The sequence below is a fragment of the Trichomycterus rosablanca genome, chromosome 14 (genome assembly GCF_030014385.1).
Source record: "Trichomycterus rosablanca isolate fTriRos1 chromosome 14, fTriRos1.hap1, whole genome shotgun sequence".
In the NCBI taxonomy this organism is placed as follows: domain Eukaryota; kingdom Metazoa; phylum Chordata; class Actinopteri; order Siluriformes; family Trichomycteridae; genus Trichomycterus; species Trichomycterus rosablanca.
In genome coordinates this window covers 13,703,115-13,724,241 of record NC_086001.1, presented here as the reverse complement: position 1 = coordinate 13,724,241, position 21,127 = coordinate 13,703,115, and the positions used below count along the sequence as shown (strand labels likewise).

Genomic DNA, 21,127 nt, shown 5'->3' with positions numbered 1-21,127 from the left:
GTAGAACTACAAAGTGCTTCTATGTGGTCAGTGGAGCTGATAAAATGGACTGTGAGTGTAGAAACAAGGAGGTGGTTTTAATGTTATGGCTGATTTACCCGAGTCACCACAACTACCAGCTAATTAATCTACTGGACACTGTCACCTACTAAAGGTAGGGAACTCCTTCAGAACCGGCTGCAGCAAATCCTAAAGCAAAGGTAAACTGCCACTCCCAAGCCTGATGCTACAGGTTGCACCCAGGTTGGATCTTGCTTGCCAACTGAGTTCCCAAGAAAAAGTTAAAAAGATGCCGAAGTAAAACCCATCAGAAAACAAGGCTGGGCAAAGTACAGTCCAGCGTACCGGCCTCACACGTTATACAGGTGTCTGCACAACATTACACACCACACCTCACAAGACAAACAACGAGCCAGGGGAGAGCTGGAACTAAGGCCGGAATTTAAAAGGCTATCACAGCTGTAAAAAATCAATGCTTAATTAAGCACCTCTATGCACACCAAAAACTGATTTGCAACAAATAGTTAATGGCTCACTATCATCAGGCGTTTTCCCAAAATCACTTAAAACAGCTGCCATTAAACCACTCCTAAAAAAGAGAACTCTGGATGCGTCTGTGTTAAACAACTACAGGCCGATCTCAAATCTTCCTTTCACAGCTAAGATCATTGAGAAAGTTGTCTACAATCAAGTCAGCAGTTTTTTGAATTCCAGTGGTTCTTTTGACAAATTTCAGTCAGGCTTTCGACCTCACCACAGCACTGAAACGGCTCTCATAAAAGTGGTAAATGATCTACGGCTGAATAGTGACTCAGGTAAAATATCAGTTCTGGTTTTACTGGATCTTAGTGCAGCCTTCGACACTGTAGATCATAGAATACTGCTGGACAGGTTGGAAAACTGGGTTGGACTTTCCGGAACAGTCCTTAATTGGTTCAGGTCTTACTTAAAAGACCGCAGTTACTTTGTCACTATTGGCAGCTATGAATCTGACAGAGTGGCTATGACATGTGGAATCCCCCAGGGATCAGTTCTCGGACCTCTCCTGTTCAATCTTTATATGCTGCCATTAGGCCAAATGCTACAGGCTAACAACATTAATTACCATAGTTATGCAGATGACACACAGATATATCTGGCTCTCTCACCAGATGATTACAGCCCAATAGATTCACTGTGTCAGTGTTTAGAGGACATCAATAAATGGATGAGCCAGAATTTTTTACAGTTAAATAAGGACAAAACAGAGATTGTCGTGCTTGGCAACAAAGAAAAGAGAACCAGTGTCAGTGAACACCTCAGTTCCCGGGCTCTAAAAACCAAAGACCAAGTCTGAAATCTTGGCGTTCTAATAGACTCAGATCTTACATTCACCAGCCATATTAAAACCATCACCAAAACAGCCTTCTACCATCTTAGAAATATAGCCAAAATCAAGGGTCTACTGTGTCAACAAGACCTAGAGAAGCTCATCCATGCTTTTATCTCCAGTAGGGTGGACTATTGTAATGGTCTCTTAACTGGACTTCCCAAAAAGACCATTAAACAGTTACAGCTCATTCAGAACGTGCTGCAAGAGTTTTAACCAAGACAAAGAGAACTGAGCACATCACTCCAGTTCTGAAATCTCTACACTGGCTTCCGGTTAGTTACAGAATAGAATTTAAGGTGCTGCTACTGGTCTACAAATCACTGAATGGGTTCGGCCCAGAATACATCTCAGAAATGTTCAGAGAATATAAACCCAGTAGATCTCTTAGATCCATGGACTCAGGTCAGCTAGTAGAGCCCAGAGTCCAAACTAAACATGGTGAAGCAGCATTTAGTTGTTGGGCTGCATATAACTGGAACAGACTGCCAGGAGATATTAGATGTTCCTCAAACATAGAAATCTTTAAATCCAGGTTAAAAACTTTTCTTTTTTCTTGTGCCTATGATTGAGCTCGATATTTTTACTATTACCCTCATTTTACCATATTTCTTTTAGTCTTGTTTTAATTCCATATTCTCTAAACTGTAAGGTATATTTTACTATATTTTCTTTTAGTTTTTATGTTTTATTTGCTTATTTCTCTTGTTTTAATTTCGTATTTACCAAATTGTAGGGTATATTTTACAATATTTTCTTTTAATTTTTCAAGTTCTTAATTTTTATCTCTCTTGTTTGAATTTCATGTTTTTAATTGTAACTAAATGTTTGCAAGAAGTCTTTCTGAGGTTCTAGATCTCAGGAATGTTTTAATGCTTTTAATTTTTAATTTTTCCTTATGTAAAGCACTTTGAATTGCCACTGTGTATGAAAGGTGCTATACAAATAAACTTGCCTTGCCTTGCCTATGATACTGCAATCCGTGCCCCCCTCCTTTCCCCAACTAGCTCTCTACACGCTCTACAGGTGGGCCACTACAGAATTTTACTGTAGAAAATAGCGTACATTACCGCTGTGCCACCTGAGTGATTCAGATTACTTATATTAAAAAAATTAAGAAAGAAATGTCCAGTATCCCAATATAATAATAAGGAAATGTTAAAATGTGACTTTTGCTTTAATAAATTTTACCACTTTTTATTTATAAACGAGGATAGAGTAATACGTAGATTGGCACACCATTTGTCAGAACAGCAATTTATACAGCAGTGCAGACAGCATCAGATAAAAATGTATGTTGATGCTCACGTCTCCTCCGACATGTGCGCAGTCCTAGCGGACCCCTTCTTTTCGCCCATGCACTCTGCACAGGCGCCTCTATCTGCTAATCAGGGTCCTTACACAGCGTTTGAAGACCCCATCCACATAGTCCGGTCATCCCACCCCCTAGCAGACACACGGTGGCCAATTAAGTGTCTGCTTCAGGCACTGCCAATTATGCTCGCTAGATGTCGCCCAGCCGACCGGTGGCAACACTGAGGAGTGCAGAATCTCGCTTCAGAATATCTTGCTGTGCCACCTGAGCACCTTTATTTTAAGTTTTCGTGAAAACGGGGTTTGTACTTATTTAAATCAGCTAGTTAACATATTTTAACATACAGTATATTCAACTTTTATAATTTTAGATTTTAATGTGGTTTTTTTACATATATAAACTCAGACTAAAATGTGATATGTGAGTATGATAAAGCTACACCTCAGTCTGATAATTATTAAAATGGATGAGAACAAGATTATTACTTTATTAAATACAACCAATATTTAATCCCTAAAAACAGGCACATCTTTAAACAATTTGAAAAAAACATCACTATGCCAGCACCCAAGGCGGTTCCCCAAATGATCTAATGAACGACAATAAAAGCAATCAGCAATGCTTCCTTGTGCGGGTACATACATGATTTTATTGTTGTGTTTGTCAGCAGTTTAGAGCTGTGTTCCTTTTTTATACCTTTTAAAGCAATTTAGTCCCTCTAATCTAATCAAGGAGCTTTGTGGCGCAGCGGTTTATTTTGCTAGTCTACCCCCACTGAGATGTGGGTCACCAGACATTGAAATAGACGTGACTGGCTACGACTGGTTGGGGGGAGCTTTGGGGTGACCGAAGTCTTGCGATGGATTGAGGTCCTACCCAGGGTATTCCTGCTTTGCGCACAACATTTCCAGGTGGACCCACAGCGATATAATAGAATATAATAGCGATATAACAGAAAATATTCATTACTGACAGAGAGGCAAAAAGGTAGAGATTGAGGGATGGTCATTAGCAGACTGACCTGTCCTAACCTGCCCATCTTACAGCTATAACACCCTGCACTCTTTTGGGAATTTTTCAGTGTGTCTGTGGGAATTTGTACCAATTCAGTCATAAGAGCATTAATCAAGTCAGTTACTGATGTTGGATGATGGTCTGTCAATTAATATTCCAATTCATCCCAAATGTGTTTACTGGATTCAAGTTCATAAAGTCCTTGGTTCTTAAGTGATGATCTTATTGTTGCCACTGACACATCTGTCCCAGCTTTCATCAGGGCATCCTGTAAGTCTTTAGCAGTAACACAGAGGTTGCCTTTGTTGCCTTGATGTGATTTGCTAAGGTGGTCAATGGTTTGATCCTGTTGTAACCCAACAGCAGTAGATTTTAAGATCAGCACTATTATGTAAGGGTTGAATAATTGTGACATGGCAGTAATCGCTTTATTAATCCATATAATAAAAAATATTTTAATAAAAATGAATTTAAGGCTTTAAGTCTTGTTCCGCAGGTAAGTTTAGAGTTCTATAATACAGTAAAGTTAAAATTAAGTCTAGTTAAATGAAACTACATGGAGTGTATGTCCATATTTCCCTTTAATTTAGTGGGAGCAGCTGCAGCTACAGTCTGGTTTACTGCCAGCGTCTGGAGCCTCCACTCATGTTTGTGTCTGTGTCTGTCTGTGTGTGTGTGTGTGTGTGTGTGTGTGTGTCTGTGTGTGTGTGTCTGTGTGTCTGTGTGTCTGTGTGTGTGTGTGTGTGTGTGTGTCTGTGTCTGTCTGTGTGTGTGTGTGTGTGTGTGTGTGTGTCTGTGTGTGTGTGTCTGTGTGTCTGTGTGTGTGTGTGTGTGTGTGTGTGTGTCTGTGTGTGTCTGTGTGTGTCTGTGTGTGTTTGTGTGTGTCTGTGTGTGTCTGTGTCTGTCTGTGTGTGTGTGTGTGTGTGTGTGTGTGTCTGTGTGTGTGTGTCTGTGTGTCTGTGTGTGTGTGTGTGTGTGTGTGTGTGTCTGTGTGTGTCTGTGTGTGTCTGTGTGTGTTTGTGTGTGTCTGTGTGTGTGTGTGTGTGTGTGTGTGTGTGTGTGGCACTCAGTCTTATTAAAGCTCTTCTCTTCACAGTACACATGTGCCTGGGCACGACTACCTTCTTCCACTGTGGATCCATGCCACATATGAAGAATTTATTAAGAATTTAGAACGCAATGCTATGCACACACACACGGACGGTGTCAATATCTAGTATTATCTGTTGTTATCTATCAAGTAACTAGAAGGCATAAGTGCTGCATGATGTTCTGCAGATAAAGTTTTCATTTTTTTACATTTAACTTTTCCAAGCATGATTGTCTTTCCCCAATGAATAAGTCCTTCCCAAATTCATCCAAAAAAGATTCTCAGTTTGGTAATCTGGGCCTTAAGTCGGATGTTAAGTTTGATTTGGTTGAGGATCCACAGAAAGGTCTTACATCACAGGTTTCCTTCGGGAGCTCCGGTTTCCTTCCACAGTCCAAAGACATGTAAGTGAGGTGAATTGTGAATTGACTCTGTTTGACATTAAGCTTGTAAACTGATGAATCTTGTGTAATGAGTAACAACCGTTTCTGTCATGAATGTAACCACAGTGTGTAAAACATGATGTTAAAATCCTAACACATAAATAAATAACTTTTGTATTGTCCAGCTTTCACATCTATGAAGAACCACAGAGAAGAGCATAGTCTGGACAGTTCTGATCTTTGTTTGAAGAGACAAATCTTTCCATCTGAGGATCCCAGTTTCTTTATTCTTGTTTTGTCAAATGCCAGTTTGTGTGAGGTTTCCTGCTGGATTCCTTTTTGGTAACGATTGATCCATGTAAACAAAAGCTGTCCACCACTTTGACATTTTCTCCATCAGTGGTAAAGTTAGTGATCTTTTTCTGTTGTCATGCCATTTGTTTTCATCATATCGAGCTTAAGTTCTATAACTTATAAGTCTCTCAGATTTTCTGCTTTAAGTGCTGGCATATTGGAAATATTGATCTTTTTTTCCATCAGTCTTAAGTGCTAGATCATCTTCATCCAATCCTGCTTCTCACGTAATATGTTCAGCATGCAGGAATGGTGACAGAACGCAGCCTTGTCTAACCTCTTTGCCTATGTATAGGGCCCTCCTAAATTCACAGGAAAATGTGCTTCATTTCACGGACCTTGTTTTTCAAAAATCACAGATTTCATAGATTTTTTAAGAAAAGAGCCACATTTCACGGCGGTCATTAAAGAACATACATAAATTTAATGATAGATCCCTGTCAAATACCAAAATTCTCACCTGTGTTTTGACACACCATCCTCTGCGTCTACAGAATCGGTTGAGAGTTTTCCAAACTCAGGAACTCTTGTGTTTTTAGTTGCTTTGCACTTCAACATCTTGGACATTTTGTTCAACTGATTGCTAGTGTAACCGAGTCTTTAGAGTTTGCTGAGTTTAAAAAGTAAGAAAACAACTGTACATAGACAAACTATTAGGAGCATAATACTTTACTGGCTTGTTCTTTTGAGCACAGACTACAGAGAGATGATCACGTGTGTAGAGAAGCACACTTTATGGAATCCCAACAGGGACTAAATGCACTCAATACGTTAACACAAACATCAAACGTTGTCAACACACTACACCACAGAAATGTCTCTTAGACTAACTTCATTGCCTTTTGATTGCTAGGACTGCCTCATATTGCACCTCATATTTCATAAGCTACACAAATCGCTAAACATAAATCTTAAATTTTGAATTGTACAGCAAATTGCATGTTTCACGGGAGACGGCTCTTTTTACAGTCTGTGACAATTTTCACAACTGTGAATTAGGTAGGGCCTTACCCATGTGTAGCCGGTCTGTCTGATCAGTTTTCTATCATGACTCTGGCTTGTTGATAAGTGTAGAGATTCCTTATTCCTTATTTTTGTGTGGTAATTTTAGAAATTTGTGTGGTAAACACAGTTGAAACTTTTGCTGTAATTAAAGAAGCACATGTTGACTTCCTACTTGAAATTCTTGTCTTTGTCTAGAATCTATCATACATCTGTGATATGCCTTCATCCTCTGCCTTTTCTTAATCCTGCTTGCACGTCTGACAGTTCTTTTTTTAGTGTAAGGCTCTTGTCTGTGTGGAATAAACTAATATATTTCTAGTGGTGTGTGATATGGAGATTGTACAATAGTGTACACACTCCTTCATGTCTCATTTCTTTGGTATTGGGATATAAACTGACATCTTCAACTCAGCCATTGAGTGGTTTTCCAGATTTGTTGGCATAATTCGGTCATCACTTTAACTGAATCTGCTTCAGAATATGAAAACACTGCTTCCATTTCCAACACACGGGTGTTTATCATCTCATATCACCCCCAGGTGGAAGCAGCATCTCGTTGCAGCGAAAAAGCTAATTTGTGAGCAGTATAGTTATTCTTTTTTAAATCGTCCCGCCCCCGCTGGTCTGTGAAATTTTATCTCATATGAAGCCGGGCCGTTGTGCAAAACAGGTTGGGAAGTGCTGCCTTAGTTTATCAACTTTGGGTTGAATAGTATTCCTGATCTCACATAACTTCTGGAAAACAGTTCTTGTTTTTCCACATTTGTTTTCATCTTTAATGTCTTGATTTTCTTCTTTTCAGCTCTCTCTAACATATGGGTTAGTTTTCTTAATAGATCTTTATCCTTCTTGATTTTTACTACTCTTTTTCGCAATCCCCATTGTATTACTTGTTATCTAATTAGATTGTATCTCCTTTACATTAAACTCATCCCGCTCTTGTTGGATTCCCAAAGAATGTAGTTGATTTGGTTTCAATGTACTCCATCTTGCGGTGGTCCAGGTATAGGTATACAGGATGAGTCAAGATTATGTTAACACTAATGGATCTGTTCCCCGCAAAATGTGTGTCCGGGCATTAAATGGTATTGTTGCTCGCTGGTTTTTGTGTGTTGAACATGATGGCGAACAGGTTGAGACTGTCCTGTAAATCATCTTACACATATGAAGTACACTGACTAGGCATAACATTATGACCACTGACAGGTGAAGTGAATAACACTGATTATCTCCTCATCACGGCACCTGTTAGTCGGTGGGATATATTAGGCAGCGAGTGAACATTTTATCCTCAAAGTTGATGTGTTAGAAGCAGGAAAAATGGACAAGCGTAAGGATTTGAGCGAGTTTGACAAGGGCCAAATTGTGATGGCTAGACAACTGGGTCAGTTCCCGGTCTGCAGTGGTCAGTATCTATCAAAAGTGGTCCAAGGAAGGAACAGTGGTAAACCGGCGACAGGGTCATGGGCAACCAAGGCTCGTTGATGCACGTGGGGAGTGAAGGCTGGCCCGTGTGGTCCGATGTTAAGTTAATGCTGGTTCTGATAGAAAGGTGTCAGAATACACAGTGCATCTCAGTTTGTTGCATATGGGGCAGCAAAAGGGGGACCAACACAATATTAGGAAGGTGGTCATAATGTTATGCCTAATCTGTGTATGTTTTGTGAATAAATGGTTTCCACCATTCCAGTGTTAACATAATTTTGACTCACCGTGTATTGTCTTGGTTGCTTGAAGAATGTATTGGTAATGGGAAAGGCATTGTACTGCAAGAAGATAATTAATCATTTTTGGCTTCATTTCTGTTTCCGAGGCCAATGTGTTCAAATGTATTTCCCTCTTTCTGATTTCCAACATCCCAGTCTCTCATAACCAGCATGAAATCTTATTTGCAGTTGTCTATTTTATTTTATTTACTTCTTTGCTATCTGTGCTAGCGTATTTTACCACTGCACCACCTGAGCTGAGCGCCCATTTAATCTTTGAATTCTAAGCAGTTGTAGCTTGTCACTGTCCACAGCCATGCAAGTTTTTCATGGACTCCAAAATTGACACTAAAGGCTCAACTGCATATAAACCCAGGTGATGTAAATCTTACCCTCTTTTATAGGGTCTCCTACAGTGTTTACTCAAAACATCAAACCAGGCAGTAAGAGTTTGCATATGTGTGCATGCTTTTTCTTCTAGTGGGAAGATTTTTGCAAACACTAACAAATTTCACCATGAGCCACAACTTTTAACTTCAGACTGATCTGTGTTCACTAAGACAGCATGTCAATAACTGGTCTAAACAGATTGACAATTTGCAGATGGTGCTGATTTTATGCACTAATAGCTCGGATTCCAAAACAAAGTGTGAACAGTAGGGTAAATGTGCTTAAAAATACATAGCAAAAAAAAAAACGAGACAAATTGTTTAAATGGTTTAACAACTTAAACATCGCAACAATAATGTACTGTAAATATTCTGTACTGCTGGCATCTGTTGTTGAGACATAAACCTGAATGACAGTAATGTTGAATGGTTCCAAATGAAATCGGCATCAACTGATCATTCACAGCATTGTGTTCAGATTCTTGTTAATGATGAAAGCCTCACCATTTCTTCTTTGTTGTAGCCGGTCCCCTTTCATTCTCACGACTTCCAGCTTGCCATGATTCATACGTTAAACATCGCAACTGCTGGTTGTGATTTTGTTTTCGCAGCTTTGAATGTTTTTTTCTGGCTTGTCAACGAGGTGTCGGGAAGGCTTTGTCATTCATGCAGCCATTCTCAGAAGAATCCTCAGCTCTTCCTCAGTATTACGTTGAGTCCCTTCTGACCTGAGGTTCCCATCCTCTGGGACTATACTGACAGTCATTCTGTTGTTCCTTTATATTTGGTCGATTAAAAAAGTGGTTTACCATTGCTGCCCTCTGTGCAGTTCAACTGATGGAATTTTTATTGTTGCCGTTGAGTTTATCTGCCTCTGACATTGTCCTATATTGCTGCTGCCCAGTATGGGTGGTAGGTGTTGTCTGTCACCTCTGCTAAGACCTTTCTGCCATGGGAGTGATTACCTTGAGCAAACGCTTTTGACATGTTTTCATGTTTTCTTATAATGGAACCTCACACAATAGTCCAAAGGCAATTGCTTGGGGGTCCAGGTCCATGTACTGGCTCATAAAGTTAATAATACCCCCCCCCCCCCCCCCCCCCCCCCCCCCATTATCTCTCCTAATCTAGTCATATCTAATGACCCTGATTGCGTTATGCTTCACCTCTCTACCAATACAACCCTCCACTACTGACTAAGGAGCATTGCAACTGACAAACACCTTCTCCGACATGTGTGCAGAACCAACTGCCACACCCGGATCACATTATTCCTCAACTCAATCAGCCAGCAGAGGCCAGTTATAAGGAAACTGGTTTGACCTTTCCCACCCTGTGAACAACAGCCAATCGTTGTTCATGTAGGCACCCAGCCCAGCTAAATGGCAGAGCTGAGATTCGATACGATGTATTCAAAATCCCAGTTCTGCTGTGCTAGCATATTTTACCGCTACGCCGCCTAAGCACCCATTTATTTTAATCTTTGCATTACAAGCAGTTGTAGCTTGTCACTGAACACAGTCAAGCAAGTTTTTCATGAGCTCCAAAATTGACACTAAAGGCTCGACTGCCTATAAACCCACGGTAAGAGTTTGCATACGTGTGCATGCTTTTTCTTCTAGTGGGAAGATTATTGCAAACACTAACACCAATTTCACCATGAGCCACAACTTTTAACTTCAGGCTGATTTGTGTTCACTAAGACAGCATGTCAATAACTGGTCTAAACAGATTGACATTTAAGATAAGATAAGATAAGATAATCCTTTATTAGTCCCACAATGTTTAATCCAATTTAATCCAATTTAATACAATTTAATCCACAAGTTGCTGATGATGCTGATTTTATGCATTAACAGCTCAAATTCCAAAACAAAGTTGGAACAGTAGGGTAAATGTGCTTAAAAACACACAGCAAATACTTGTTACCTTTATTATGTTAAAAACAAGACAAAAATATCTTATGGTTTAACAACTTAAACATTTGCAACAACAATGTACTGTAAATATTTACTTATTTTGAATTTGATGGCTGCAACTTAAACAGGAGCATATGTAAGCATGTGTAGCTCTGTGTTACATCATATTTCCTTTTAAAACATTTTGTAATCATATGCAAACTAAAGAAAATATAAAAATTGAACTGTTTTCATTTTTGGTATAACACTTCAAATGCTCAAAAGTCAGGTCAGGAAATATATAGAAGAAGTAATTGTCTGTGGCCACCACCTGCAAAACCATTCACATTTTGGGGGTTGTCCTACTGTTGCCTCTCCAGTGTGTCTGTTTCACTTTCATTTGCACCAAAAGATGAAATTGATTCACAATCGCTTATGCTTCCTAACTGGACAGATTGAATCCCTGAAGTTTAACTGACTTGGTGTCAGCCCCGGTTCTGGACTGCTTTGCTTGGGGGGGCAGTAAAACCTAATGAGGGGGCATGTTGATAGTCATGTTTTTGAAGCCAGAAATATATTCAAGGCTTGATTTGTGCATGAATGATGACAGCAAAGCTATTGATACTGGCTTAAAGTGATGTATGAGGTAAAGAAATAAAAATGCATGTTTTCGAACTTAAACTTAAAACCCAATGATTAAAAAATACATGTTGATTATGTAAATGGAGAAAAAAGATTATCTAATTGTATTTCATTTTAATACGCCCCCTTAATTAAATTGCCATTACTAATAGAACAACTCTATTTCTTGAAAGGCTTCAATACAAATTTAAGTCAAAGCTGACAAATGTACCTACACACAGACTGAGAATATTCAAACGTGGAAATAGGAATGAGTGAGAATATTTATATTATTGGGAAATTAAAATATAAAGAAAACAAAAGAATACTAATTCTGTAAAAAAAAAAGTGTTTACCAGTATACCAGCCTCTCGCTCACACTAACAGAACATATACTGCCGAACTGAACTGTTTGGGGCAGTCTGCCGATTTTTATATGACTCAAAGAGCCAATCAGGAATAAGCAAGGAAATATCTTCACACTGTAAAACAAAATGCATTTTTGTGATTGGTTCAGAGATCATTTTAAAAATAGCCGTTGCTTGCATTGTGCTTGGGGGGGCAAAGACACAATTTGGGGGGGCAATGCCTCCCCCCCCCTAGCGCCGGCCCTGCTTGGTGTTATACAGTGATGATTAAGTGTTGCATTACATTTGAGCATCCCAGTGTCTGCGTGGGTTTTCTCTGGGTGCTCCGGTTTTCTCCCACAGTCCAAAGACGTGCAAGTGAGGTCAATTGGAGATCAAAATTGTCAATGACTGTGTTTGACATTAAACCTGTGAACTGATGAACCTTGTGTAATGAGTAACTACCGTTCCTGTCATGAATGTAACCAAAGTGTAAAACATGACGTTAAAATCCTAATAAACAAACTTTTGAGCATTGTTTTTCACACTTTATTAGAATATTTAAACATTTTTATTTCTGTCTACAAAACTATACTGTACAATTAAGTCAAACATCTTAAATATACATTTTTTCTTCCTTTCACTCTAACTTATTTCTCCTTAAAAACTTTTAGATGAAGATGCTTTATGTATCTTCAAGACTTTGATACAGAATATGTTTGTCCACAGTGTCCTCTGCTGGTCTTACAACAGCATCACATTATTTAAATAAAAAAAAATAAAAGTTTAAAAATGGGTTTGGATCTGTATACTACAGTATATCATACATATACATATTATATCTGTATATGTAATTTTTCTGTGCATGATTTGAAGGGCACTTTACTCTGGATAGAGCAGATGGCAATGGCAACCATCAGGGCCGGAGTGGGCCCCTTTTTCAGCCCGGGAGTTTCATGCCCAAACCCGGCCCACTTTTTCCACGGAGGAAAAATTTGAATAAATGAAACAGCAGCTAGCTCTTACAATGACTTTTTATTGGGTATAAGTTCAGGTGTATGTTGGTAAGTTAACAAAAAATCAGATAAAGATTTAAAAGGTAAAAAATTTGATAAAGATGAAAAAGTATTTACATTTGTACATGAGCAATAAGTTGAAATAAAAATTAAAATTGCATTTGTCTTTTTAACAGAGAGGTGCTCTATTGTTAGGTTTACACTAAACTCTTAAGTAGCTTCACTATTTAGTAGGCTACCTACAGCATCAAAAGCCTCCTAAGCAGTGCACTTTATTAATAACGGTGTCATTGTCTATAGACATGAGACATGGCTTATCTGCTGCTCTGAGGCTAAAAAAAAACATTTCATTAAGGGTTAGCCTGTTTTGCTGAATAACATAAGATGCTTGAAGATTTTTTTTTTTTTTTTTTTTTTTTAAACAATTTAGCCTTTATTATGATGGTGTAAAATTGATAGTGATTTTGGCTATTTGTCTTCATTTGTTAAAATAAAATAGGCTATCGTGCTGACATCTTTATGAATGTCTGAACAATTTAACATATATCATGTATATTCTCTACGTTATATTTTACATTACAAATAACTATCTTAGTTTAAATAACTACAGTACAGTAGCGTCGGAACAAAAACATTCCATTAATGAGTTAGGCTATTTAATATATCACACTTCAAATTATGTTTATTAATTTCAGCTTGAAACTGGATATTTGTGATTATTGGTGTGTATTGGGTTCTACAAAATAAACTACGCTAAGTTGACTTGGCTATGTTGCGCAATACCGGCCGCATGGGGTCTGTCACCTGGAAAACATGTCTGTTAATTTGGCACATTTGGCAGCATCTTCTTCCAATGCCTTTCTTTTTTTTTTTTAACCTGGTCTTTTCGGCTCCACCTGGCCTCTTCCTGCCCTCCATCACCACCGACTTGCGCTGTTCTGCTGCTATATTTACTGTAACACTGGCGCTCCAGAAAAGACGCCTCATGGGCCAAACCAACTTAAACATGTGGGAGGGGGGGATTCCCTCAGATGGTAGAACCCATCTAATGTACTGCGGTGTAGGGGCTGCGCTGTCAGACGAATGGAGAATGAATGCAAGAATAAGATTAGATAAGTGACAGATAAGTGTCAAAATTATTTTCCCCAACCGGCCCAAACTCGAGATTGACATGAGCCGGCCCATCGGGAATCCTCCCGAATCTCCCGATTAGCCACTCCGGGCTTGGCAACCATAGAAGATCACTTGAAGTGAGAACCAAGAACTTTAGGAATGGATTTTACGTAAACCAATCAATCACTAGATTGATAAGCAAAATGACAATTCTATTATTTTAAAATCAAATCCACATCTTAAAAAGTGTCCAAAAAGCTAAGTACTCAAAGCTTTATTTTTTGAGAGGGGACAGACTAGCACAGCAGATAATGTTGGTGTTACACAGAATATCAGGTGTGGGTTTAACTTTAGTTTAAAATGTTGATAATACTGGGTGGTTATGTTTCAGATGTTAGGGGTAAATACTGGAGTTTGTGCTGCTGGTGTTTAGTGGGTTTAAATGTTTGGGGTTAATACTGAGTGTTTTTGCTTGTGTTTAAATGTTTGGGGTTAATACTGAGTGTTTTTGCTTGTGTTTAAATGTTTGGGGTTAATACTGAGTGTTTTTGCTTGTGTTTAAATGTTTGGGGTTAATACTGAGTGTTTTTGCTTGTGTTTAAATGTTTGAGGTTAATACTGAGTGTTTTTGCTTGTGTTTAAATGTTTGAGGTTAATACTGAGTGTTTTTGCTTGTGTTTAAATGTTTGAGGTTAATACTGAGTGTTTTTGCTTGTGTTTAAATGTTTTGGGGTTAATACTGAGTGTTTTTGCTTGTGTTTAAATGTTTGGGGTTAATACTGAGTGTTTTTGCTTGTGTTTAAATGTTTGGGGTTAATACTGAGTGTTTTTGCTTGTGTTTAAATGTTTGGGGTTAATACTGAGTGTTTTTGCTTGTGTTTAAATGTTTGGGGTTAATACTGAGTGTTTTTGCTTGTGTTTAAATGTTTGAGGTTAATACTGAGTGTTTTTGCTTGTGTTTAAATGTTTGAGGTTAATACTGAGTGTTTTTGCTTGTGTTTAAATGTTTGGGGTTAATACTGAGTGTTTTTGCTTGTGTTTAAATGTTTGAGGTTAATACTGAGTGTTTTTGCTTGTGTTTAAATGTTTGGGGTTAATACTGAGTGTTTTTGCTTGTGTTTAAATGTTTGGGGTTAATACTGAGTGTTTTTGCTTGTGTTTAAATGTTTGGGGTTAATACTGAGTGTTTTTGCTTGTGTTTAAATGTTTGGGGTTAATACTGAGTGTTTTTGCTTGTGTTTAAATGTTTGGGGTTAATACTGAGTGTTTTTGCTTGTGTTTAAATGTTTGAGGTTAATACTGAGTGTTTTTGCTTGTGTTTAAATGTTTGAGGTTAATACTGAGTGTTTTTGCTTGTGTTTAAATGTTTGAGGTTAATACTGAGTGTTTTTGCTTGTGTTTAAATGTTTGAGGTTAATACTGAGTGTTTTTGCTTGTGTTTAAATGTTTAATACTGGGTGGATGGTGTTTGAAATATTTGTGGTTAATACTGATTTGTGTTGTGTGTGTTTTCACTTAGTGGTGTGTTAATACTAAGTGGTTTTATTTGTGTGTGTGTGTGTGTGTGTGTGATTAATACTGAGTTGGTTAAGTTTGAAATGTTTGGGGTTAATACTAAGTGGTTTTGCCTGTGTCTGAAATGTGTTGGATTAACTTTGATGCACAACCTGGGTCAAAAGTGACCCAACTGAGTTTTTATTTTCTATATCTTTGCAATAAATTAATTTCGTCATTCAAGCTTTCATGAATTCCTCAATTAACTTGTTTTTGATCATCACAAATCCTTATTTCAGTTTTATATTTTTTACTTTTTTAATAAAAATCATTTTTGTATCACTACCCTTCTAATGCACAACATGGGTCAAAAATGACCCTTATGTATTTACTATGGAATTTGACAGAAACTACTGACATTTGTAAGTGTTTGTAGTCAAAAACATATTTACTGATCTTTTGAAAGACAACCAAAGATTAGGCTCTTGAATCTTGAATATGTCCAATACTATTTGCTTGCTAGCTGTTTACATATTCTAGTATAGATAGCTTTTATTAGCTAAGACAGCAAATACATGAATAACTGACAAATGTGCATATGAAAATATTCTTGAATGGATGAATATGGATCATTTTTGACCCATGTTGTGCATTAGAAGGGGTTTGCTTAGCTTGTGCATCAAAGGGTTAATACTGGATAGTTCTGTTTGTGTTGTGGGTTTATTGTGTGTTTTCAATATCTGTGCTTTATACTAAGTGGTTTTGCCTGTGTCTGAAATGTGTTGGGTTAATACTGGGTTGTTTTGTCTGTTGTGGGATTATTGTGGTTAATAATGTTTGTGGTTAATACTGAGTGATCTTGGTTGTGTTTAAAATGTTTGTGGTTAATTGCCATCACAAAATTGCCACCCATCCATCACTTGATGAAACAAATACATGTAATTACCTTGAAATCCTTATATGTTAAGAGTTAAGAGCAATAATCTACAGCGTAGGGTTGCAGTGTGTTCTGCACTAGCCAGAAATTGTCCGACGTCGTTATTACAATAATTAAAAAAAACTTTTGGCTCTTTATCATTAATAATAATAAATTAGTATCTCTTTTGTAACTCATGATGTGACTGGTCTTAACGATCAAACTGGACTTGGATTTGTTTTCACTTGGATTTGGATATGGATTTGTCATAATACACACCGGCCTGCAGATGTCAGTATTGTAACATCAACTCTAAGAGACGTGAGGTAATCCATTGAGCTCAGAGTTTGTTATTACGATTAAACAAATTGTATGTGTGTTTATTTACTTTAACATTTTTGTTATGACTAAGTGTTTGTCTTTGCACTAAAATAAACAATTGAATGTCAATGTTTCGTTTTTTAAGTTATTTCATTGTGTGTTTAAGTTCTGAGTTGTAGTTGTAGTTCCTTTTTTAATGATTGTTGATGTTATAGAGTTATATAGTGGATATTTTGTTTGTGCAGCAGATGTATCTTGTGCTTGCGAAATTTGGGTAAAGTGTATATTGTTTGTGTGCTTTGGATTGGGGTCTCATTGTGTGTGTGTTTGGTTTACATTGTGTTTACATTTGTTACATGGTTTAGTAGATGTTTGCAGTGTGGATATTAGTACTATTAATGGTTTACATTGTGTTTACATTTGTTACATGGTTTAGTAGATGTTTGCAGTGTGGATATTAGTACTATTAATGGTTTACATTGTGTTTGCATTTGTTCCATGGTTTAGTAGATGTTTGCAGTGTGGATATTAGTACTATTAATGGTTTACATTGTGTTTACATTTGTTACATGGTTTAGTAGATGTTTGCAGTGTGGATATTAGTACCATTAATGGTTTACATTGTGTTTACATTTGTTACATGGTTTAGTAGATGTTTGCAGTGTGGATATTAGTACTATTAATGGTTTACATTGTGTTTACATTTGTTACATGGTTTAGTAGATGTTTGCAGTGTGGATATTAGTACTATTAATGGTTTACATTGTGTTTGCATTTGTTCCATGGTTTAGTAGATGTTTGCAGTGTGGATATTAGTACTATTAATGGTTTACATTGTGTTTACATTTGTTACATGGTTTAGTAGATGTTTGCAGTGTGGATATTAGTACCATTAATGGTTTACATTGTGTTTACATTTGTTACATGGTTTAGTAGATGTTTGCAGTGTGGATATTAGTACCATTAATGGTTTACATTGTGTTTACATTTGTTACATGGTTTAGTAGATGTTTGCAGTGTGGATATTAGTACTATTAATGGTTTACATTGTGTTTACATTTGTTACATGGTTTAGTATTTGTTTGCAGTGTGGATATTAGTACTATTAATGGTTTATATTGTGTTTACATTTGTTACATGGTTTAGTAGATGTTTGCGGTGTGGATATTAGTACTATTAATGGTTTACATTGTGTTTACATTTGTTACATGGTTTAGTAGATGTTTGCAGTGTGGATATTAGTACTATTAATGGTTTACATTGTGTTTACATTTGTTACATGGTTTAGTATTTGTTTGCGGTGTGGATATTAGTACTATTAATGGTTTATATTGTGTTTACATTTGTTACATGGTTTAGTAGATGTTTGCAGTGTGGATATTAGTACTATTAATGGTTTACATTGTGTTTACATTTGTTACATGGTTTAGTAGATGTTTGCAGTGTGGATATTAGTACTATTAATGGTTTACATTGTGTTTACATTTGTTACATGGTTTAGTATTTGTTTGCAGTGTGGATATTAGTACTATTAATGGTTTACATTGTGTTTACATTTGTTACATGGTTTAGTAGATGTTTGCAGTGTGGATATTAGTACTATTAATGGTTTACATTGTGTTTACATTTGTTACATGGTTTAGTATTTGTTTGCAGTGTGGATATTAGTACTATTAATGGTTTATATTGTGTTTACATTTGTTACATGGTTTAGTAGATGTTTGCAGTGTGGATATTAGTACTATTAATGGTTTACATTGTGTTTACATTTGTTACATGGTTTAGTATTTGTTTGCAGTGTGGATATTAGTACTATTAATGGTTTATATTGTGTTTACATTTGTTACATGGTTTAGTATTTGTTTGCAGTGTGGATATTAGTACTATTAATGGTTTACATTGTGTTTACATTTGTTACATGGTTTAGTATTTGTTTGCAGTGTGGATATTAGTACTATTAATGGTTTATATTGTGTTTACATTTGTTACATGGTTTAGTAGATGTTTGCAGTGTGGATATTAGTACTATTAATGGTTTACATTGTGTTTACATTTGTTACATGGTTTAGTAGATGTTTGCGGTGTGGATATTAGTACTATTAATGGTTTACATTGTGTTTACATTTGTTACATGGTTTAGTAGATGTTTGCAGTGTGGATATTAGTACCATTAATGGTTTACATTGTGTTTACATTTGTTACATGGTTTAGTAGATGTTTGCAGTGTGGATATTAGTACTATTAATGGTTTACATTGTGTTTACATTTGTTACATGGTTTAGTATTTGTTTGCAGTGTGGATATTAGTACTATTAATGGTTTACATTGTGTTTACATTTGTTACATGGTTTAGTAGATGTTTGCAGTGTGGATATTAGTACTATTAATGGTTTACATTGTGTTTACATTTGTTACATGGTTTAGTATTTGTTTGCAGTGTGGATATTAGTACTATTAATGGTTTACATTGTGTTTACATTTGTTACATGGTTTAGTAGATGTTTGCAGTGTGGATATTAGTACTATTAATGGTTTACATTGTGTTTACATTTGTTACATGGTTTAGTATTTGTTTGCAGTGTGGATATTAGTACTATTAATGGTTTACATTGTGTTTACATTTGTTACATGGTTTAGTATTTGTTTGCACTGTGGATATTAGTACTATTAATGGTTTACATTGTGTTTACATTTGTTACATGGTTTAGTAGATGTTTGCAGTGTGGATATTAGTACTATTAATGGTTTACATTGTGTTTGCATTTGTTCCATGGTTTAGTAGATGTTTGCAGTGTGGATATTAGTACTATTAATGGTTTACATTGTGTTTACATTTGTTACATGGTTTAGTAGATGTTTGCAGTGTGGATATTAGTACTATTAATGGTTTACATTGTGTTTACATTTGTTACATGGTTTAGTAGATGTTTGCGGTGTGGATATTAGTACCATTAATGGTTTACATTGTGTTTACATTTGTTACATGGTTTAGTAGATGTTTGCAGTGTGGATATTAGTACTATTAATGGTTTATATTGTGTTTACATTTGTTACATGGTTTAGTAGATGTTTGCAGTGTGGATATTAGTACTATTAATGGTTTATATTGTGTTTACATTTGTTACATGGTTTAGTAGATGTTTGCAGTGTGGATATTAGTACTATTAATGGTTTATATTGTGTTTACATTTGTTACATGGTTTAGTAGATGTTTGCAGTGTGGATATTAGTACCATTAATGGTTTATATTGTGTTTACATTTGTTACATGGTTTAGTATTTGTTTGCAGTGTGGATATTAGTACTATTAATGGTTTATATTGTGTTTACATTTGTTACATGGTTTAGTAGATGTTTGCAGTGTGGATATTAGTACTATTAATGGTTTACATTGTGTTTACATTTGTTACATGGTTTAGTATTTGTTTGCAGTGTGGATATTAGTACTATTAATGGTTTATATTGTGTTTACATTTGTTACATGGTTTAGTAGATGTTTGCGGTGTGGATATTAGTACTATTAATGGTTTACATTGTGTTTACATTTGTTACATGGTTTAGTAGATGTTTGCAGTGTGGATATTAGTACTATTAATGGTTTACATTGTGTTTACATTTGTTACATGGTTTAGTATTTGTTTGCAGTGTGGATATTAGTACTATTAATAGTTTACATTGTGTTTACATTTGTTACATGGTTTAGTAGATGTTTGCAGTGTGGATATTAGTACTATTAATGGTTTACATTGTGTTTACATTTGTTACATGGTTTAGTAGATGTTTGCAGTGTGGATATTAGTACTATTAATGGTTTATATTGTGTTTACATTTGTTACATGGTTTAGTAGATGTTTGCGGTGTGGATATTAGTACTATTAATGGTTTACATTGTGTTTACATTTGTTACATGGTTTAGTAGATGTTTGCAGTGTGGATATTAGTACTATTAATGGTTTACATTGTGTTTACATTTGTTACATGGTTTAGTATTTGTTTGCAGTGTGGATATTAGTACTATTAATGGTTTACATTGTGTTTACATTTGTTACATGGTTTAGTAGATGTTTGCAGTGTGGATATTAGTACTATTAATGGTTTACATTGTGTTTACATTTGTTACATGGTTTAGTATTTGTTTGCAGTGTGGATATTAGTACTATTAATGGTTTATATTGTGTTTACATTTGTTACATGGTTTAGTAGATGTTTGCGGTGTGGATATTAGTACTATTAATGGTTTACATTGAGTTTACATTTGTTACATGGTTTAGTAGATGTTTGCAGTGTGGATATTAGTACTATTAATGGTTTACATTGTGTTTACATTTGTTACATGGTTTAGTATTTGTTTGCGGTGTGGATATTAGTACTATTAATGGTTTACATTGTGTTTACATTTGTTACATGGTTTAGTAGATGTTTGCAGTGTGGATATTAGTACTATTAATGGTTTACATTGTGTTTACATTTGTTACATGGTTTAGTAGATGTTTGCAGTGTGGATATTAGTACTATTAATGGTTTACATTGAGTTTACATTTGTTACATGGTTTAGTAGATGTTTGCAGTGTGGATATTAGTACCATTAAGGGTTTACATTGTGTTTACATTTGTTACATGGTTTAGTAGATGTTTGCAGTGTGGATATTAGTACTATTAATGGTTTACATTGTGTTTACATTTGTTACATGGTTTAGTAGATGTTTGCAGTGTGGATATTAGTACTATTAATGGTTTACATTGTGTTTACATTTGTTACATGGTTTAGTAGATGTTT

At 36.0% G+C, this 21,127-nt stretch overlaps 1 protein-coding gene across 2 annotated transcripts in view; it reads left to right on the top strand.

Moving 5' to 3' along the window:
• Positions 1-21,127, top strand: part of LOC134326126 (sodium/potassium/calcium exchanger 2-like) — a 129,879-nt gene that overhangs the window by 26,993 nt on the left and 81,759 nt on the right. Inside the window, exon 1 of one of the 2 annotated variants that reach the window (XM_063008335.1) lies at positions 13,910-13,956. The exons of the other annotated variant lie outside the window; for it this stretch is intronic. The gene's annotated coding sequence lies outside the window, so the exon portion shown is untranslated. Of the gene's footprint in view, positions 1-13,909; positions 13,957-21,127 lie in introns of those variants that run through there. 2 annotated transcript variants of the gene reach the window in all.